This window comes from Coturnix japonica, chromosome 9 (assembly GCF_001577835.2).
Source record: "Coturnix japonica isolate 7356 chromosome 9, Coturnix japonica 2.1, whole genome shotgun sequence".
NCBI classification, from domain to species: Eukaryota; Metazoa; Chordata; class Aves; order Galliformes; family Phasianidae; genus Coturnix; species Coturnix japonica.
This window is the reverse complement of record NC_029524.1, coordinates 12,675,236-12,696,392: the sequence shown is the minus strand read 5'-3', so window position 1 is coordinate 12,696,392 and position 21,157 is coordinate 12,675,236. Positions and strand designations below refer to the sequence as shown.

Below are 21,157 nucleotides of genomic sequence, written 5' to 3'. Positions count from 1 at the left end.
AGAATACATTCTCTTCTATCTACATTTATTCCACTATAGCTTGGGGAAACTGTGTGCTTTGGTTTTGTTTCATGTTGAATAGATTTACGCCATCACTTTTGTGTTTTGAAGTAGTTTCTCCAATGGTTTCAGCAGGTCATTCCCTCAGCAGTCAGGAGAGAGACAAATTACTGAAAACCACTGTGCTTTTGTGGATTTTGTTTTCTTTTAATATACTGAAAATACAGGCGAGGGACTTGGTACTAACAGAGGTCCTGAAGCTACCTATGAATTTCTGAAGTCTTTCCTTTGCAGATGCTGAATTGAACTTGACAGTAGTTTTCCTTGACAAGCATTGAAATGGAAAGTCACAGGGTGCCATGAAAGGGCTGCGTACAGATCCGGAGGGTCAGGGCAGGTTCAGGGGATGCACACGGAATGAGATCACTTCATCTTCTTTGATCAGTAACTGCAAGTAGTACTTTCCCAGGGCACATTTGCAGCGATGGCTGCCTCCCTAACAGCAGTAGTTACTTGCATTCACTACTTGGCATGTGCTCGCATCATGACCTGCTTTTTTGGAGGTTATTGCAAATAAATGAGTAAAAGCCCTGGGCTTTGCTGTCTAAATGGTTCATTAAATATTGTTTCTCAAAAAGGTGCTCCTTGTACCAAAGCAGTCTCTGGTGTTCTCTGTTGTCTGGGGCATTGCAACCCTGTGAGGAGAGCTATGCAACGTCAGTGCAATGCTTTGACCTGGTTACAGTAAATCTTAGTAGGTGCGTTTGTAAGGACAGGCAGTCTGTTCAGGCAGAGGGGATCAGTGCTCTTCCTGGTCTCTGATTACTCCTGTAATGCCTCTGCTCAGCAAGTATAGCTGCATCTGTGTGCTTTGAGAGAGGACAGGCGTTTAGCCTTCAATTGGAGCATCTCATATTTAGAGCAAGATGTGTACAGAGGGACCTTCCAAATTCCTTCTCTGTTGGCTGACAGAAGTACTTAGGGGGGTAGCTGTGGGGATTTCCCATCATGTTTTGGCTGAGATATCCAAAGAGAGATCCAAAAGAAAGGCAGGGATATCAGGAGGTCAACATAAAGCCGTCTCGCACTGCTGAAAGGAGCATTAAGGCAGAGATGGGTTTTGTTCAGCAAGGGCTACCTCAAATGAGGGAAGGCTACGTAGAGTTACTGAGCTGGTGGAATCCAAAACCTAGATGCAGCACTTGATATCTTAACGCAAAATGCTTCTTTTCCTGTGCTAACTTTGGCATCAATGAGCTTGTTCATCCTTTTCCGGGTGCTTCTGGAGTGATGATTAACAGTGGAGAAGGGCTGGTGCTTGAAAGGGATGTTGTGCATTGATCTGGTGGGCAAGCATCTCAGGAGGGTGGTAATGTGGGTGCAAAGGAATGTGGAAGGGCAAGGCTCTCTAACCTAGAGAGGTTTGAGCTCGGCCCCAGGCTGGCAGAATAATCATTAGTGTCAACATCTGGCCCATCAATTCTTCCATTAGAAACACAGTTCTTTGTGGGATTTTAATATCTTGGCTATTTCGGATCACACTGAGAAACAGCATGGCCCTGCGCAGGCGCTCAGCATGGATGCTGTAGTTGTTTGCAATGTCGACATATATAATAATAATTTATTGCATTGCAGTGAGAATAGGCAAAATGGGAAAACCAAGCCCCTACATAGTAGGAGTTCTTTTCTATCAAGCAAGCTGTAGGAGCAATGTTCTAGCAATTAACTGTAACCGCAAGAGAGTAGCTGGTGTGGGGAGGGATTTGAGCAAAGAGGTGTTCTGGGGCTCAAGCTGTATATTGAAAAAACAGGGTTCCTTCATGATGAGACCAGTTCAGATGCTTTTCTGAAGCTCTGGTGGAACACTTGCATCCATAGATAGGCACAAAGTTAAGGCGGTCTCATTTGCAGCTTGGCTGAGGAGCCAGAGCTTTCCGAGGGCAGGAGTTGCACGTGTGTGTGTGTGTATGTGTATGTGTGTCTATGTATGCAGCATCTCTTCAAAACAGGATCTGATTTAAGAGAGTATTTCTGTACAGGAAAGCACGTTAAGTATATGCTTAAGTCTCCCGGAAGTCAAAGCAACTTAAGCACATGTTAAAGTTAATCATGTAATTAAGTGATTTTCTACATTGGCCTGGATCTGAGATTGCACATAAGGCTCCTTTGAGTTGGGATTCACAGCCCTGTTTTGTAGCTCCATCCCAAGACAGGTGCTGGCTTATTTATTTTTAATTCCTTTCTTTAAAGATGGCCTGTTTTGGCCTTACAGCTCGGCAGGTTATTGGAAAAGATGATGTGAAAAGTCAGAGCGCTCTGAGCAGTGCAGTCCTTTAGAAATGACTGAGAGAATTTGTACCATTCATTTCAAAAGGGCTCAGTAAAATGCAGTAACAAGGATGTTTTGCTGAAGGATACTGTTGGAACTAAAATGCCGTCTGGTGTGATCAGAATGACAGCCTGCTTGAAATTGGTGTGGTGTAATGTGCTACTATAGATTGCTTTCCTTTAATGTCACTTTTTTTTTCCTCCTTCATGAAGTCGTCTTGCAATGAGTGGGATGCTTGCAGCGTGGATTTGAATGTGATATTGTGTAACAAGAATAGTAAGGAGGTGCACTGTATAATATTAAAGTGGAAAGTTACTGCCCAGAAGGGAAAGGTAATGATTTTTTCCCCCCATAAAAGCACTGTTCTCCAAGCACTTACAGGTTTCCCTGTATGTGAGGTTTATTTACTTAAATTCCCATTCAGGTGAATTTACACTTTGGTTCTGAATTGATTTTTTTGGCAGAACATTGCACTTATAACAATAGACAATGCTAATATGTAAGTTCTTTGTAAGAAGACTATCGTTTTGCCTGGAAATAACAGCGTGATTTGATGAACGCTTGAGTGTTGCTAATGAAAAAGGGTGGGAGAGGAAATTACATTTAATAAGGAGTTTAAGTGACAATTTTCTTATAGTATGCCACTGTGTTTAATTTTAACAGAATAGAGAAACCAAAGGTGTTTGCAAGGCAGGTGCAGTGCAGCTGGGTACCATAAGCTTTCACTGGGCTACTTTTTCACATGCTTCAGTGCATAACCCTTGTCCTTGTGCTTCCACAAGTCAATGCTTCCCAATGGCCAGCAGCCTGGCCGGCAGCGTCCCTTGCTGTCCATGGAAAGCCTCACAGATGCAATCCTTGCATCGTTTCAGCCCTTGTTTGCAAAGCACCGTCTGTTCTTGTGTACCGTGTCCCCACTCGGCCTGGCTGGGAATGAACCCTTGTCTTGACCGGCTGCATCCTCTGGTAGGAAGGCTGCCAAGCAACTTCCAGCTGAAAACATGGTTTCTTAAGAAAGGGAATTAATTACTTTTTGGCTTGTCTTTTGGACCTCTGGCCTCCAGACCAGGCAGATCCTCTTTCTAGTCTTCAGTGTAGTAAGTCCTCCCTTGACAAGACCAGCGGTGACACTATGTGCTTTTCTAATTGTATCCTGTCTCTTGTGTTGGCCCAGACAAAAACTGCCAGTTCCAGGTTGCTCTAAGGAAGGTGTTTGCTCATGTAATGGTGCCTGCATGACTCCAGTTACTGAGAAATATCCTCAGCAAATGATTACAGTCCATTTTAAGTGCCACTTTCACACGAGAAGGATGTATCTGAGCTTTCCTCACCCCTTGTGACGTGGAGCTGGAAGCTTGTTTAAGCAATGCTACATCTACTTGGTATATCAATGCAAGTTCCTTTGGTTCAGGTGTCCATTAAAGCAGACCCGTCAGTTCAGCAGATGGGCTGTACCTGATTTTTTGAGGTCTAAGGACATTGGCCGAAGATACCAGCATTGAGCTGCTGAGAGGTGCTCTACAGGAGTGTCTTGGCAGATTCTAGATGAGACACGCCATGGGCTCCACCTCCTGTTCATGAGTATCTGGGTGACACCCTATTATTTCTGCCTCTGGTGCAGGTTGCGAGTGGTCTGGTTTAAAGCATGATTGATTGCAGGGGGCTGTAACCAAGTGTGATGGGACAGCATAGCTTACAACTTCATCCCTTGGGCTGCGGGAGGCGGGTGGTGGTGATTGCTTTTCTTTTTCTCTTTAAATTATTTTTTGGCGAGGTGTCATTCTTGAGATTGCATTTTACCTTCCTGCAAAGAGGGGATAATGCTTCCCATCTCAGGGCTGCAGGGAGCTGGTGCACCACTGCAGCTGAACGATAGCCGAGGTGCAGCAGCTGCATGCACTCAGCCCTGTGCAAATGGGGGAGGCAAAGTGCTTCAGCTGAAACCACTGGGAAGTCAATTCACCGAAATCTGCTAAGCCACAGCGACTCTTGATTGCAGTCACTTTGGTATTTAGAAAGTGCTCTGGTGTCTGAGAAGACAAATGCGTTGTGGGGTTTATTAGCTTTAATTTAAATGTTTTCAAAATACCGGAGACTTCTGCTGGGAAAAAAAAAAAAAAAAGTAAGAGGTTTGGGTTTTCTTAATGCTATCACATCAGCCCTGGACATGGTGCAGACAGCTGTGTGGTTACTGGGGACTTGCCACCTTAGCTGTAATATTTTTGCAGGCTCGGCTCAAAGTGTAATTGTATTGAAGCACTTTGTAGCCCTACAGTGAAGGGAATGTTAAAGGGTTTGCACAGTCTGGCTTAGAGTTTCTGAGTTTAAACAGTCTAAAATGTTCTTGGCATGCTATTGCGAACAGCTGCTTAGACACATGCATTGTCATATAACTAGCACTCTTCATTTGCTTCAGGCATCATCATCTTTCATTAGAGCAGCAAAAACTCACCTGAATCCACCACTCTGCCTCCAAAAATAGCAAAGGCTTTTTGTGCCATTTTATAGTCACATCACTGGTAAGGAAGCTGTGAATTGAATGTGATTCTGTGTCCAGCTCAGAGAAAGGGCAGGGCTCTGAGATCTGTTTGGGGCTCTAGCATCACTTTTACTGCTGGGATGCTGCAGTGATGTGAACTGCATTTGTCCTGAGGAGGATAAGAAATGGCAATTTGGGTGGTATTGGTAGTAAAACACAAGCAAACAGTGAAAGACCATCTCCTCCTTGGCAATGTTGGACCTCTTGCCTCTGTGTGCTGTAACCAGAGGGGAGCAGCAGGTCCTGCTGGGGTGGTGGGAGGCCTGTCTTTCTCATGAATTTATGGCTTTTAATTTCTATGAGGAAGAAGTAGGCTTTCTTTAACAGTGTGGCAGAGATGGGTTGATGGTTGGACTAGATGATCTGTGTTTTTTTCCAACCTGTATGATTGTATGACCAAATGCTCAGTTGGGCTGCTCATGCATGCTGTCCCATCACTGTTCATTGCTCTCGAGGAACGCATCCTGCACAGCACAGCAGGTATTCACCTCTTGAAGAATTGGTTGGGCAACCAGCTCACCTCCAAGGAAAAAACACTCCTCATCCTGGCCCTTAAGAGCAGCCAGGTTGGCCCTAATCCTCCCATTGCTCCTCCTCTGGCTGCTCTGAGAGAGGGCTGGTGGCTCCCAACAAGTTCCAGGCACATTAGTCACTGATTGCAAGACCTTTTGTTTTTATTGCAATAGCATTTAGACAGTGGGAGCGAGGAGCATGTCCAAGCTGCCGGCTGGGAGTGGGGTGCTGGCAGGGCACCCATGTTGGGGCAGGAGGTGACACCCCATGGGGACCGTGGCTGTGGCTGGTGCTGGCCCTGCAAGGCACTGGGTGATCCTGTGGGCACGGGATGTGACTACTCGGTGGGGCATGTGTGGAAAGCAGCCCAGCTGGCAGTGGGAAGGAAGCATTCACTCTTTCTCCTGACGGCCCATAGCTTATTTTTGCTAATCATTCCAGGCCACAGGAATTTTGTATTTTACTGATTTTTTTTGTCGCTGGTGGTTGTTCTTTTTCTTCGCGTATTTTTTTCCCTCTTCTTTCTTTTAATTGTTGGAGCTGTTTTTAATCTCTGACCATAATAAAGCCACACTGTTAACACAAGCAGCAGGGTAGCTGGAATCGCAGCTGTACTACAAGCTCTGCTTTTAATTTCAGGCTGTTATTAATGAGGCTAGAAACCTTCCCCTCCCCCGGCCAAGTTTCAGCTGTGTATCTTCATCCAAGCAACTCAATGGCTACTTCTGAGCATCCCCAGCTCCATTTGAATCCATTGGGCGAAAGGAAGAAGACAGTATTTTGGCATAGGAAAGCTGTGAGTGGCAGAACTGGTTGAAGAGGTTCCTGGTTGAGTGCAGGGAACTCAGCACAGGTAGAGAGATGTGACCGGTCCTCCCAGTGAATTGTAGCTGCTTTGGCTGGGTGACATCTGGTTCTGCAGTGCCTTGGCCTGCTCCTGGCTATGTGGTCCTGCCACCTGACCATGCATTTTTTGCATGAGCCTAAGGTGCTGGTGCAAGGGAAGGGATGGGATATAGCATGTTTGGCAGAAGGCGAGGACAGGAGGAGTGGCTGGATGAACTCGTTGCTGCTGAGTAATGGTGAAAGCTGGAAGATGACAATTTTGAAACGGGTAAAGGTGAAGCTCTATCACTGTCCTGTAATTCAGAGCATGCAGGTTGTTGAGGCCAGTGATGTAAGATCCAAAGGCAGATTGGATGATTCCATGCATGTAAAGAATTACTTCAGTGCTAATGACTATTGGCAAGGGAACAAAATAAAACTGGAAGCTCTATTAAACCTCCTGACTCAGGTTCTGGTTAGTCTTTATCTCTTGGACACTGGAATGGGATACCATGTGGGTCACAGCGCTGCATACCTGCCATGGAGGTTTTGCATCATCCTTCAAGGGGTCAAGAACCAGCCAAGGTCAAGGATGAGACACTGGAAGAAATGGACCAGGGTGTCTGTTCCTTTAAGGGTTCTTGCCTAATTCCTAGCCAGTTCTAGCATGGTCTTGCTTGGGATCCTGGGTGCCCACAGGAAAAGTCTGTTGATTGCTGAGGAAGCAGCAGTGGCAAAAAGCTTTTATCTTTTAGCACATAATATTATAATTGCCTCCTGGATATGGAAGTCCCAGACTGCTTTTGAAATTGCTGTGATGGACTTAGAGGTTGTCAGGACTAGTGAAGAACTCCCAGTGCAGTCCCACACTTCTGTTTCTGGCCCAGCTGTGCTACAGAGGGCGGGTATCGCTGTGCTGAGGTCACATAATCCTTCCAGCTCCAGCTGTGTGCACCGAAGGCCAGGTTGCCTTTACAGCTTGAGTGCTGCTAAGCCTGGGAAACAGCCCTTGATGACTGTAGCTGGGGTGGGCTGGTTCAGCTTGCTCCTTTTGCCCCGTGTGGGAGCAGCAGGGTGTCTGAGCCTGTCACACTGCAGTGCGTGCACTCGCCTTTTTCCTAGACAGATCGATTGGATTTCCAGTAAAGACAAACAGAGTCGGAAGTAGAAAGGCATTGAGCACGCAGTGCTGCCCTCCCCAGCCCCGCCGGCTGTGCTCAGCTCCATATACGGCAAAAAAAAAGGAACAGGAAAAGGGAGTGCAGCGTGAATACCAGACATACAATGCATTCCTCGCAACTGCACACGCGGAATTTGCTTTTCCCCAGAAAGTGAACCCTCTGTGCATCCATTGAGTCACTCTGTGCTGCTTAGCAGGGAGAGAGAAGCCAGCATCGAGCTGGCTCCAGCAGCACTTTGTGTCTTGTCTAAGTGAATTCCTTTTCTGTAAGGGTCTTCCCTTTGTTGTTGGAATACAGGAGGGAAAGGGGTTGGGATGATGAAGGGGAAAGGAGCCAGATTGTTTTGAAACTCACTGTAACTCCTGGCAAGCTACAAGCAGGTAGACTGCGATTACATTTATTTTCGTGTCTTGGTTGTCCAAAAAATCAATGTTGATTCATCATTAGCCTCCGTCTTTAAATTATATATTCCCTGAATAGCATCATCCACTTAGTGGTGGGTGGAGGGTAGATAAGGGAATCGATCCCTATGCTTCATTCATGCTCTGGCTTCAGCTTTCCCCTGTGATGGCTGCATGCATGAATGGCCTGCTGCTCCAGGGCTCTTGCGTGAGCTTGGACCCCAGGTCTGAAGCAGTAGCCCTATGTTTATTTAACAGGAGTCTTGATTTCTCCCAGTTTGCATGAGTTTTGGAAGTTGTGGTTTGTTAGCCTCAGCTTTGGATCTTCTTGTGAGTTTGAATGAGGAAGGTCAGGCCAGTCCACCACCTCTCCTGGTTTGCCGCTGACTCATCGTCTGCAGACACCGCCTATAGGTCACAGGAGCCGAACTACCACTACAGGTGCAGTGGTTTCCTAGATTGTTTAGAAGGCAAATTGTGGCTGGGAAGCCACAGCAGGGCAAATTGCAGCGCAGTCTGCAGGTGGGCTGCCTGCAGCACCTGGTGCCATGCTCACAGTGCGAGCACCTCCAGCCAGTTCCATCTGCATTCACTTGCCAAGAAGAAGCTTTTCCCAGACCAGGGGTGTGATCTGCTTCCTGGTGCACCTTTCCTTCAGTGCTGTTTGCATTTTTTGTGGTCAGAAAGCTGGGAGAATAGAGTGACCGTCACTTGGTCGGCAGGTGTTTCTGGTGGGGGAGAAAACAGCCTCACAGCTTTGAGTCATGTTTTATTGCCTTGGGCTCTACATGCCTGGAAAGCAGCTCTCTGCTGTCTCTTCATAGGTCTTGTGGAGGTGATGATGTGCCTTAATTCCACATGCTCCTTTCATCTAAATGCTGCACTGTGCTTTCCCATCTAGAGGATGGGCTGTGACAGCACCCAAACGAGGCAATCTGTGTAGCTTTGTGAGATTCCCATCTGTTTCTGTAGTTGACATCTGGGTTATTCCATGTTACTTGCCTTCATGCTTTCCTGTAAAACCAGGCATGTTATTAGGACTCAAAATAGTAGCTCCTCTGGGCCATGTTGTAATAGGAGGGTGTTTCATGATGACAAGTTCCAGCACTGCAGAAAAGCAATGCTCTTTTATATATGCAAGAAAATAGCAACAGTCTGCTGGCAGGTCATGCATGGCTCAGCTCTTTGAACTTGTACATTACCAAGTGTATGCTGTCTCTGTTCTCCAAGACTGTACTTTGCAGTAAGCTCTGTAAATTATCCAGCGAGGATAATAGAGGAGTTTGTGATGGTAGAAGAAAGAGGAATGAATGGCAAATTTATGCTAATGAAAACATCTGTTGAGTATTCTTGCCACTCATTCCTCATCCATCCTCACACACATCCGGAGGTTGTTTAAAGCCAGGTGGAGAAAGGAGGCTTGAGGTTTTTTCTCTGCCTATACCCTCGGCTCTTGCAAATGTGTAGCTATGTGTGCAAAGCCAAAACATTTGGGGTAGAGCTGACTGGTGTCATTTTTTGGCTCCTATTCACATATGTACATTCTTGACTTAACGGCGCTCTGTGTGCATTAGCCAGAGCTTGCTGGAAAGTGGGCAAGCTTGGTGAGTGTTGAGTTTGGGGTGCCACAGTGCTTTGATGGTGTGAGATCTTTATGATGGTGCTGATATGGATGGTGGCTGCTGGTTGTGTGCAGAAAGCATTTGGAGGACTAAAGGCACTGCCCAGACCTTACTAAGGTGAAGTGCAACTGGTAAATACTTCTGTAAGTGTTGAGATGTGTTTGTTTCCAGAATGTTTACTTCTTGCTGGGGGGAAAAAAAGTAAATAATAAATAAGAAAACCCAGCAACAATAAACATAAAGTAAGCAGCATATTTGCACCCTCTAAGTGCGAGAGAGCGCTGAGCTTTTGTTGCCTTGTCCATATTTATGTTTTTTGTGGTACTGCCTGAAGGTTTCTTACCAGAAGTAGGGCTGTCGCTATTAGAGAATCCTGTAAAGCAGTAGCAATAATTGTACAGTGTTCTCTACTGCTATCAGTTTTATAATTATTCATAGATGTTTTTTAAGAGCCGTGAGGGACTGCCTCGCCACACACCATTGATTTTGCTAATAAAATCTTCTATTTTAACGGTACCTTTCATTGGAAAAACATCAACTGCTCCATAAAATTAAGACTCATAATACTGTAGGATGGAACAGTTTCCTGTGTTCTTCACAGAGGGATTGATTGAGATGGATTTATTTGGTCACTTAACAGCCTTTAGACCTTGCTGTATGCCCAGAGCCTGTGGAAGGGCTGCCCAAATTGCTGTTCTCTGCTCTGCTTTGTTGTGCAGAATGCCACTGTACCATTATATATTCCTTTCTCCCTCTAAGGCAGTGATCAGTGTTGAACTTGCAGTCAGGAAGTCAGTGCTGTTGTGTTGCAGTTGGCAGGCTGGAGCGTACCCTTAGTTCAGCTGGTAAAATTCAGGAGATGACACGACCGTGTATTTTAGTGTATTTATTTATTTAGAGAGCGCGCGTGTGTTGTATTTCAGGGACTGTTCCATTGTGGGTTCGTAGAGCTGAATCGGATTTAGTCTGACAGGAAAAGGCCCAGTTGTCTGTAGCAACCTGAAATTGATTCCCCCTCCCTGCCTCCTGAAAGCTGTTCCCTCTTGAATCATCCCTTTAATTTAATACAGCGAACAGGATGTCCCTGCGTGCTGAAACTTATAATTTCTTTTAATAACAAGTAACCCAGGCAAAAAAAAAAATCTGATTTGAGAAGCAGCTGCGATTCCATCCTTATTGCTGCTCAGCATCAGTGCTTCCCATTCCACCTCTATGCGCTTTGTGTCAGGCACTGGAGGCTGTCAGTGGCATTGGTTCCTTATTGCATTGGCTGCCGGGAACTTGTACCTGCATGCTCTGGTCACACTGGCTTTCCTGTCCCTTTGGCAGCGGGCAAGAAACCCTTTTTCCTTGTTCCCTTCCATGACTTGTCCCCATTGATGAGTTCTATATGAATGGAATGGAGAGCTTCTTGCATCTATGCTTGTGCCATTAGCGCAAGTTGCACCAGTCTGTGCTGTGAAACGCCTGTCTCTTCTTGGCTTGTTTTCTCAAAAGGAAAAAAAAAGTGCATGAAATAGATATGGCAGAGCCTTGGGCTGTGTGTTCACCTGCCGTCGCTTCCAGAGGAAGCCGTGTCACTCACCGTGCGCTGTGCGCGGCGCTTGTTGGGAAGATGTGCTGTTTAATCTTCCTGTTATTTTCACATCAGTCTAAAAATCGGTTTGTTTAATGTGCGTCAGCTGAACAGTTCACCAAATAAACTACCCAGAAAGGTTAATCTCCAATTCCATACTGCTTTTACTGTCAAATCCGACTGTTTCAAAGACAGCAATGAGTGTATCTCTAAGGATAAATTTCAGATACAGAGGTGGCAGAAGCAGCTATGACTATTAGGTGCCAAAACTGATACTTAGAAGGCTTTTTTTTATTATTATTCTTATTCTTCAGAAAACTCCATATTTTGTTTATGGCTGTAGTACAAGTCTCAGAAACTGAACAGAGCTTGTGACTGTTCATCAGTAGCTGTTGATACTCATCTTGTCTGGATTTGATCTCTCTGTACTTTAATTTAGGCGTTAAATATCCTGAGTTAAAAACAAGCGTGCTTTTCCTCTTATCTGTTGTTCATAGAATCGCACAGTTGTTTGAGTTAAAGGCCATCTGGTCCTAACTGCCTGCACTGAACAGGGAGTTCTGCTACAGCTCCATCAGGTGTTAAAGCCCCATCCAGCTTGACCTTGGCTGTCTCCAGGGTTGGGGCACTCACCACCTCTCTGGGCAACCTGTGCCAGTTCCTCTGCACCCTTAGTGTAAAAAAAACTTACTTATATCCAGTCTAAATGCCCCCTCTTTTAGTTTGCAGCCGTTTCCCCTTGTCCTGTTACAACAGGCCCTGCTATAAGAGTCTGTCCACTACCTTCTTCTAGCCCCTCTTTATCATTGTTGAGGACCACATTGGCCATGAAGCATCTTTACTTATCTCCTTGTTTGCACACCTTAAGTGCTCCCCATCTTCTCAAAACCATAAGAAGGCAAGAAGAACGCAGTCCTGCATGGTTGCAATCTGGTTTTCTACATGACCTGGCCTTCCTACATCACCAGCAAGTAGGGTAAACATTGCTTAGGGTCTAAATGAGCTTCAAAATGTCTCTATTTGCATTCCTCCCTTCAGCAGAAGCACTGCCCCAGAGCTGGAGCTGACCTGGCTGGGATATGTTGATGTTCCTCGACTGTTGTGTGGAACTTCTGACAGTGGGATATTTGTACACTTGAATGTTTCCTCCCAGAAGTATCAAAGGGGCTAAGGCCACTTTCCAACATGAACATGAAAGGCATTCACACACTAGTGCAGCAAGCATTGCCATGGAGAACAAAGGCTCTTGCTAATCACTCCTAATGCCTTTTAAGTTTATGCTTCATTTTCCCCCTTTTTTTTCAGACAGCCTCCCAGAGTACTGAGACTTCAGCAACTGACTCACCAAATAATTAACAGAAGGACTCTATCTCTGAAACTTCTGAACACCTCTTTTAATTTTCTTAAACCAGCCAGCACCCTGGCCAAGTTCCAGTTTTGTGTAATTACATTTGACCTAGCTTAATCCCTTGGCAGTTTCAATTGCATGTGGTAGTCTTCTTGGCTCCCTGTCCCGAGCTGCCATTCAATACTACTTCATGGTTTTCAACAGCTGTTCTAATTCTGCCATAGAAATGGGTGTATATTCCTGGTGGAAGCACTCCTCACATCTATATCCCTTGCTGAACCTCCGTATCTCTCACTGGTATTTTAGGAGGTAATGTCTCTGATACTACAGGTGGTCTGGTGGAAATCATCAAAGCAATTTGCACTGTTAAAGATAGACGTCTGTTTGAACTTCTTCATTAGTTGGCCATCTACATTGCTGAGATTGAGCTCTGCTTCTTCAGTACAAGGCATTTATTGCTTTGTCTCCTCAGCTGCTGTGCGCTGTAGGGGCATTATTGGTGCAGGTATTTGTCTTTTAGCCTCGGAAACACCACTTCTGTTATCAAGTCTTTGCTAAATAGGAGCATGTCACTTTCCTGTGCTGACAGCAGTTGTGCTGTACTGGGAAGAGGGAAATGATTAAGAAAAGCAAAAGTCCAGGGCAGCTGAGAAGGACTGAAGAGAAAAATAAAAACCCCATGCCAAGTGGTATCCCCTACTAATGGGAGAAAGGGATTGTGACTGGATGGAGAACAAGAAATCATCCATTCAAAGTTGCTGTTGTGGCAAATTGATTGCTTACAAAACTAGGAAAGCAGATGTATTATCACTGCTCTCCCTTGTTGCTTGTTATCTCATGGAATTTGGAATGCTTTTGCTATTCAGAACTCTCCCCCTGTGTTTCCCAACACTGCTCGTATAAATCCTTTCTTTCTTCTTTCTCCTTTATCACCTTTTGTTCAGGAGAAAGATTCCTTTTTGCTATGCAGAGCATCCTGCAGACTGGGAGGTAGGGCATATGTTGTGCACACAAAAGTTATTCCACCTTTCATTGAATCTGACTTCTTTCCTCTGGGTCTATCCCATAATTACACACGCTCAAATCTCAAAGTAGTCTTGTCTCTGTTGGTTTCAGTGACACTGAAAATAAAGTCACCAGTGGCGACATTAAGATTTGTCCTCTGTCACAATGAATAAAGTGCTGGAGCCATCTGATTTTGATGTGTGCTGGCTACTGCGTGGAGCTTGGCAGAACTTTATGCAAAGTCAGTGATGCCCTGTTTGGTAGAATGAAGGTCTATCAAAAGCTTGTGGTGGTTGCTAGAGAAAATGTGGGTTTGAGTGATGGCATACGATGTATCTGCAGTCATTGATGTTGCTTTTGATGAAGATCTATTTGAACGTTCAGTAAAAGAGTGGAATAAATTGCAGTTCACGGTTGTTGGTTTACTACTGGACTCTTTGCATACTGTCCTAAACACAAATCTTCTCTTTTTCTTTCAGAGTGCCTTATAATTGGGTGTGCCTGACTGCATCAGCCTTTGGATGTGAGCGCCTTCTCTTGAAGCAGCCTTGTGATATCCTAGCTGCCTGTTTTCTTGGGGTAAGAAAAGAAACACGCATGCAAAGACATGAGACTAAGAATGTGCTTTGAGCAACAGCAAAATGGCAAAGAAAGGGCAAGCCACACTGGTGCCTTAGTTTGTGAATTCTGGCAACAGTGAACTTGAGGAGAGAAGGAACAAACTGTAAATCTGCTTGTTGTAAGTAAGACAAATTGCAGGCTTAAGTTGCAGCAAGAGAAATTCAGATGAGATGTTAGTAAATGATCTTTTGCATCGAGAAGAGCTGGGCTCTGAATGGGCTGCCTGAGGAGCTTGTGGAGATTCAGTTGTTGGAAGGGTTTTAGAATCCTAAAAAAGCCTCATTGGTTGTGCTTTAGGAGAATCGATCCTTTCATGTAGTGGGGAAACGGGTGGGATGACTTCTGGAAGGTCCTTCTAGCCTGTTGAAGGTTGGAAATCAGAGAAGGTGAAATTTGTATCTTAACAACGTTATTCAAAACTGATAAGGTAAAAAGCAAAAAAAGCTCAGTGTACTCATGCAGAAGGAGCTGCTTGGTCTGGTGACGAGCTTCGGATCTATGGCTATAATCTTTGTTACATGAAAGGTGATGTCCTCCTGCTGAAGTGAAGTGCAAGCATGTGGAAAAGGAATTCAGCCCTTGGTCTTGGCATGTGATCTAAACCTGTGACACAAACAGGAGGTTCCACCAATTCTTGTTCCTCTGTAGTAAATTCCTTGAAGTTTGGGTCTCTTCTGTAATCCGTATTAAGGGTTTTCCCCTTATTCTCAGGCAGGTCATCGCATCTGTATAGTTCAGATGTGAGAGGACAGTGCTAGTATTCAGGTATACTGAGCAAAATATAAACAATATGTGAAACACAAGCATGAGAACCAAATGTTTGCTTTTCTCTTTGGTTCAAAGGCTGATGGGATGGCAGAGTTTCATATTTCTTTTCCTGTTCTTCTGTTCCTGTTCTTCCTTGTGTTTCTTTGTCCTGTCTTGACAGCAAATGCAGTTCAGGCTTTTTCTGTGTTTGTTGAAACTGTGTCCTAAGGATGGCTGCTCACTCAGTCCACTGCTTCTCCCTTGCTCACCCAGGAGCTGCAGGTGACAAACCTTACATGGGTCCAGGCAGCCCCAGTGCCTCTGTGTGACCATTGCCAGAGGAGCAAATTGAAGGTGCTTCGTCTTCCTTGTGCAGCTAAGAAGTGTAGTGAGATACATGTCCTGTGGCTGAGGACACCCGAACAGCAGTAGGAAATTCTTCAGCCTCCTGTTGGACTTCATTTGGGATTTGTTTGGTTTCTCTAAATCTGCCTTTCATCCTTAATGTCAGCAAATAGTGATGTCTTCTCTGGAGTTATACGAGTGTCTTATTGTTTGTTAGCATCTTCTGTTTAGCAGAAATAAGCTGTTGGGTCCTAGGGCTGCGGAAACATGCAGGAACCATTCAGATAGCTCTAAAAACTATAGATGGTGTCAAGGGAGAAATAAGGGGATGCCTTTCTGAAATCACCTTTAAATGTTGTTTCTTTCCTTCTTTGAGTTTTAACATTCCTGCAACTATCTGCTCAAATCTTGAAAGCCACATGTATGCATAGAGGGATGCAATTTCCTCTGTGCCCTCTGCTCTTTTGATCTCAGTCAATCGAATAAATCCACGAGCTTGCAGTTAACCTTGTGGCGAGGATGGTGAATCAGTTGAGGGGTTGTGCCAGTGGTACCAACTGTTTTCCAAGCTTGTTCTTTTTAAATTGTGGTTATTTTTTATGATTTTGACCTTTTAGACTGGTCAGCGTGAGATTATTTGCAAAGAATATACATACACCTGTCAGGATTGGAGTTAACATTCAAGCGTTGCTGCTTAGCAAAAGAAAACAATATGCCAAAGTTCAATTTACATTTCCCCCGAGGGTTGAAAATAACGACCAGACTCAGAGCTGAGCCCTGCTGTCTCTGTGGGAGCAGTTGCCTTGCAGCACACAGCAGCGGTGCAGTGCTTGACTTGCTGGCTGGACCTGAAGATCCAGAGCCTGGCACCTCACAATGGGGCAAACCTGGGGCAGAGGAGCCCTGAGGTGCATCTCGCAGCTCTCCGAGGTGCAAGCTCAGTCAATTCTGGAGTTTTATTTGAATAATTTTGCAACTGAAAATTCTTTTTTCTAACGTTGTGCTCCCTGCCTGCATCTGCAAATGAGGTCCTGTGGAACTGCGCTGACCTACGTGTCCTCCAAACTAGTCCTCTTCCCTTCCATGAATGTAAGAAGGGATATCCTGACCTGAGAGCAAGCTGCTGTGCATTGCTGGTGATGCTCAAGGAAGGCCCTGTGTGTTTTGTGCCGGGAGTGTGGGCAGTTCATGTGACTTCTTTATGTGCCTTGGAAATGGCTTGTTTCGGTGGGCAGCCGCTTGGGTTTTCCCCATTGTCGATACTCATTGAAGCAGTTCTTGGATGGCTCTTGTCTTGTGTTTTCCACAGAGGAGACTTGCAGCATCCGGCAGCAAGAGCCTTGTTTGTCTGTCAGGAGGTGTAATGGTGTCTAATTGATGTTCCCGCAGTCCTGACAGCGGAATTAACTTCTTTGGGTGAGAGCAGCAACAGGATGTTATTTAAGCATTAGCCTGCAGTGTCTGGGAGCCACACCAGTGTGCTGTGTAGGAATGGTCTCATGATACAGCCCGATCATGGATGTAAATACAGCTTATGTCAGAAGCATGTGAATATTTTGAGGTTGTTTTTTGACTTCTTTCATAGGTGAGCAGGTGAAGGCACAGCAGCAAAGCACACGGTTGGGCCAGAGTCCATCTCACCTGTAGGTTTGGAGGGGAAAAGCATTCAGCAGTACAGGAGTTCAGTGTAGCTCAAACATCAGAATGCTTTTTATCCTGATCCAAAAGGGACTGGAAGTTAGCAGCAGGGGTAATAGGCACTCTGAATTAAATCATTTGGAAGCACGAGAAATAGCAAGGTATATGTGAAAATATCCATTGTATATATATATATTCCTCTTAAGAAACATGTTGAAGATGCCATATCCATAAATACTAATAAGGCTGTTTGATTCCAGTTTTTAGGTAAGATTAACATTTTACTGAGTATTATATCTGTCACATTCAATGCTTTAGTGTACTATCCTCACAGGCTTATTAGCATAATTGCAGTGCTTAAGCAACAATAAAAAATTCAAGAGTAAAATAGCAGTTAGCATAGGCAATTTGTTATCAAAAGCTTTTACTTAAAGACAGCTTCTGAGCATATTTATTATCAAGTTAGGGCTATACGTTATTTTTATTTAGAAAAACAAGAGGGAAACGATGTAGGGGTTTTGTTGGTTTTTTTAATAGCTAAATCAGAAGGCCTGAAAATTGTCCAAGGCCTTTTCTTTTCTTTCTTTGTCTTTCTTAAAGCCTCTCAGTGAATACACTTGGGGTGGAAAGACAGGATAGCAAATCTCAGGACTGGAGCAGGTTGTGATATTCATAACACAAAACTGATGGCTCCTCACAGCATCCTGAGTGCCCCTTTAAAGCACTCTACCCATGCTCCAGGGTCAGAATACTGATGGGTATTCAGGGGCCCCTACTGATGGCACAGCCCCTATGGTGTCCTTGGGCACTGAAGCTGCTCATTCCAAGGGTGCATGGATAGATGGCGGCTTTGGGTGATCCTGCTGTTTCTGTTCTCCCTTTGAGGTCACAAACACAGTGCCAGAGTTAGAGCTTGGCTTTCTGTGAAAGGGAGCTGACGGAGCCTCCTGCAGAGGGGGGTTCAGCTCACCTCGTGTCAGGTTGAGATGCTCCATGTTGGATGGGGAAATGTAGTCAGGAGACTTCTGCAGACCTTTGAGGTGTCGGCAGGCAGAGACATGCAAGCTGTTGTGTTTATTCATGTGAAATGTGTTCTCTTTCTGTCTCGGTTTCCTTTGCTGTTGGAGGGTGTTTTCAGACCACTCCTCACTGGAGTTGGCTCCTCCACACCTTCCAGTTTCTGCCTGACTTCCTCAGATAGGCACTCATAGTTGTTCTCATCTCTCCTGAGACCACTGTGTGCTGCCAGCATCTCTGACCTCCTGCCCTCCATCTCTGAAATCTGGGCTTTCCTCTCATATGTTCTTGGCATCCTTTTTCTTGTCCTTCCTCCTGCTGGAAGACCTGCTCTGCCTTGTCATGCTTTGCCAGTCACCGCTTTTTCAGAGGCCACTCTTCCATCTTCTCATTGGAGGACTACTGGTAGGTGGTACCCAAGTTCCGTGTTGAAAGAGCTGTCCCAGCACCTGAGTCATGCTTGTCTGTTGTTTATTTTTGCTCCCGGTTTGACTGTTACTTCAGCTCACTCTGTGAGGAGAAGTGAAGGCAGCACTGCCCTGGGGGAGAAGCTTGTGCTCATAGTGAAACAGGATGTGCAAGCAGGTTGTAGGAATTGGGAAGGGAGCGCATGGAAACAGGTGAAACTAAACTGGGCACGTATTAGAGAAGTGATGTTCTCTTCACAAACACCTTCTTCTGTGAATATGTGACATTTCAAAGGAGCTGGTTGTTTCAGATCCCCTTTTTTCTTTGGGTACAAAAACCCATGTTATTCTTTGGACATACAGAGAAGCTGTATGTTTTGGACTCTTGGGTAGTCATGAGTACATTGGTACGTTGCTCACTCTCACGAAGCTGCCAAGTTCTGCACAGTGTTTAGGCTTTCTCAGCAACCAGAGATCTTGGTGATGTTCCTGGGAAGAAGATTGAGTACACAGAAACTGTCTGTGGAGAGCTGAACTTCCGGGGAACTTCACTTGGAATGGAAATTTGGCTGTGATTTCAGTTACAGATGAAATGTATTCTCTGCCTCATGAGGACTCTCTGATTCTGTCCAGAGAACAAGGAGATTCCTGTGTGGTCCCTGCTGTTGCCCCTTCTGTCACTGCCCATCTGATGCTGCTGAGCATCAATTTGCACCCAGCCTTGTAGCTCTGTAGTGTTGTGTGCCTGCTGCTGGGGCCAGCGCAGCAGCCCTGTGGGTGTCCCTACATATAGAGGGTCCCAAGATTATGGGAACAGCTGGGGTGCTTCCTTAGGGTGCTGGCATGATTGAAGGTATTTCCTTGTAGCTCCCACTGGAGACATGTAATCCTCCAGTAGCTTATGGAGGAAGCACCTCTCAGGTTTCTTGTACAGCCTCTGGCTCAAAGTAGAGTCAGGCTTTAAAGTTAGATGAGATTGCTCAGGGCTGGTCATGGCGATTGAAAGGGTTGATGGCCAACAAGAAGTGATTTACTTTGGGCGTAGGTGGTTGTTTGGCCTCAAGGGAATGGAGCAATGAGGTTTTTGGGAGAGGGTCCATGTGGACAATCAGTCTGGAGTCTGTGCATTCACATACATGAAACTACATCAGATTCCCCTTCAGGTGTTCTGGCAGGATAAGGGCAGCAGCCAGGAGTCCGTGAGTGGACACATCTTCCTCAAGGAGCAAAGTACAGGCATGATTCTTGCAGGAGAAAAATCATCTGAAAGAACTTTGCAGTGATAAATGTCTTAAAAATACTTACGCTGGAATTTGTAAAGCCTGGAACATCTGTTCTCAACAGCGCTTTGATCATGCTGTGGGGCTTTTAAAATGATACTTCCATGAAATAAGTGAGATCCTTATGGCTGCAGGATTCCTTTCAGTGCCCTTTTTTTTTTTTATTTTTTCATGGAGCAAAAAGGCAAATTTCATGGGGAACATTACATGACTTGAAACACATATTTTAATGGTTAGTATCAACCAAACAATGTTTTATTAGGTGCTAGGAAAATGTTCCAGTTACATATCCCAGGAAGCAAAGCGCTCCCATTTACTTTTAAGCGTATGGGAGCTACACTTTGGGGGGGGGAAAGATCCAGAATTCATTGCTTGTATTTTACTGTATTCAAAACCAAAACAAACTCATTGAAATAAGCTTAAGGATTCTGCATTTGTTGTTAGAAATGGGCTTTTTAAGGTGTTGCTTGCAGGCAGAGCTGCAGAGGAGCCAGGATCAGCACATTTGTGGAAGGATAACGCTGCTAACAGTTATAGGACACTGACAATTTACTTTCCTGAGTGCACTGTTTTTGGATGGAATAACTTTTTAGTCATCTGCTTTTCTCTGGAGAGTCATCCTTCCCTTGTCATTTTAGCAGGCTTCTGCACATTGTTTTTCAGGCAGTTGTATGTCTCGGGCTGAAATGTTGTGATGTTGAACATCTTCAGTGTTTTATGGAGCATGGAGAGCTCTGATAGCAGAGCTGCGTTCTGCTCCTCCTCGCAGCACGGCGTCTGACAGGAGGATTTCCTGATGCATCATCTGCTTTCTGCTGCTCTGCCTTCATGTAGGGAAATCTCCTGGGCCAGGTTTGCAGAAAGCAGGCCTGGAAATGGGCGTTCTGGATAGTGTGTGCAAACAAAAGCAATGCCCTAAGCTTGGCTGCTGGAGAGAGCTGATGACCATCCACCACTGACTGGTTATCCATCAGCTCTCCACAGGTCACAGTTTCTTCATTTAAAGTCTGCCAAATCTGTGAAAGGAGGAAAAATTAGAGTCATAAATAACAGCGTATGGCTTTCTAGTAAGGCTCTGTGTGTCAGGGGTTAATTTACGAACACTAAATTGTTTAATTAATTTCTGCAGCACCTAACAGGTGAGCAGGCTGCTTATTACCATGACATATCAATTTATAGCATTTTTTCCTCGCTAACACCTGTGACTCAGTTCTGTTATGTGCTCATACTGTCTCTTAATTATTTACTGATGACTTAAGTACGGCATGCAAACAAAATGCTCTAATGGTGGAGGTTGCCCTGAACGTGTAAGATTCGTGCTATTTATGCCACTGTACCACCAGATACAATCCCATTGAGATCCCTGAGCACCTTACTGGGGGCAAGAGGCAGCCTCCTCCCCCACAGAGCTCACACACAGCAGGGCTGGTGAATGACTTGACGATGGTACACAAGAAGATCTGTGTCCTTTGCATTGATTTCTGCCATTCAGAGTGACTTTTCTGGGTGACACACAAGAAATTCCTCTCTACTAAGGCTCCTTCTCCTCCATAAGCAATGGTAGATAGAAATGTTTTTGAAAAGAAACACTGTGTGATGTCTCCCTCACTTTATTTTCATAAAATAGTATGAAAGTCAAGTAGCAGATCGTGCTCTGACTCAGCTGGTAACTTATGATCCTCTGCTATTTTTGTAACATTTTTAGCTTATGACCAGATTTTTCTAATATTAGAACATTGCCATAGAAAGTGTGTCAGAGTCCC

At 45.0% G+C, this 21,157-nt stretch overlaps 1 protein-coding gene across 12 annotated transcripts in view; it reads left to right on the top strand.

Annotated features, from left to right (window-relative positions):
- Nucleotides 1-21,157, top strand: part of LPP (LIM domain containing preferred translocation partner in lipoma) — a 306,103-nt gene that overhangs the window by 42,480 nt on the left and 242,466 nt on the right. For all 12 annotated transcript variants that reach the window (XM_032446708.1, XM_032446707.1, XM_015871615.2 and 9 more), the window contains one exon: nt 13,819-13,918. The gene's annotated coding sequence lies outside the window, so the exon portion shown is untranslated. The remainder of the gene's footprint in view (nt 1-13,818; nt 13,919-21,157) is intronic.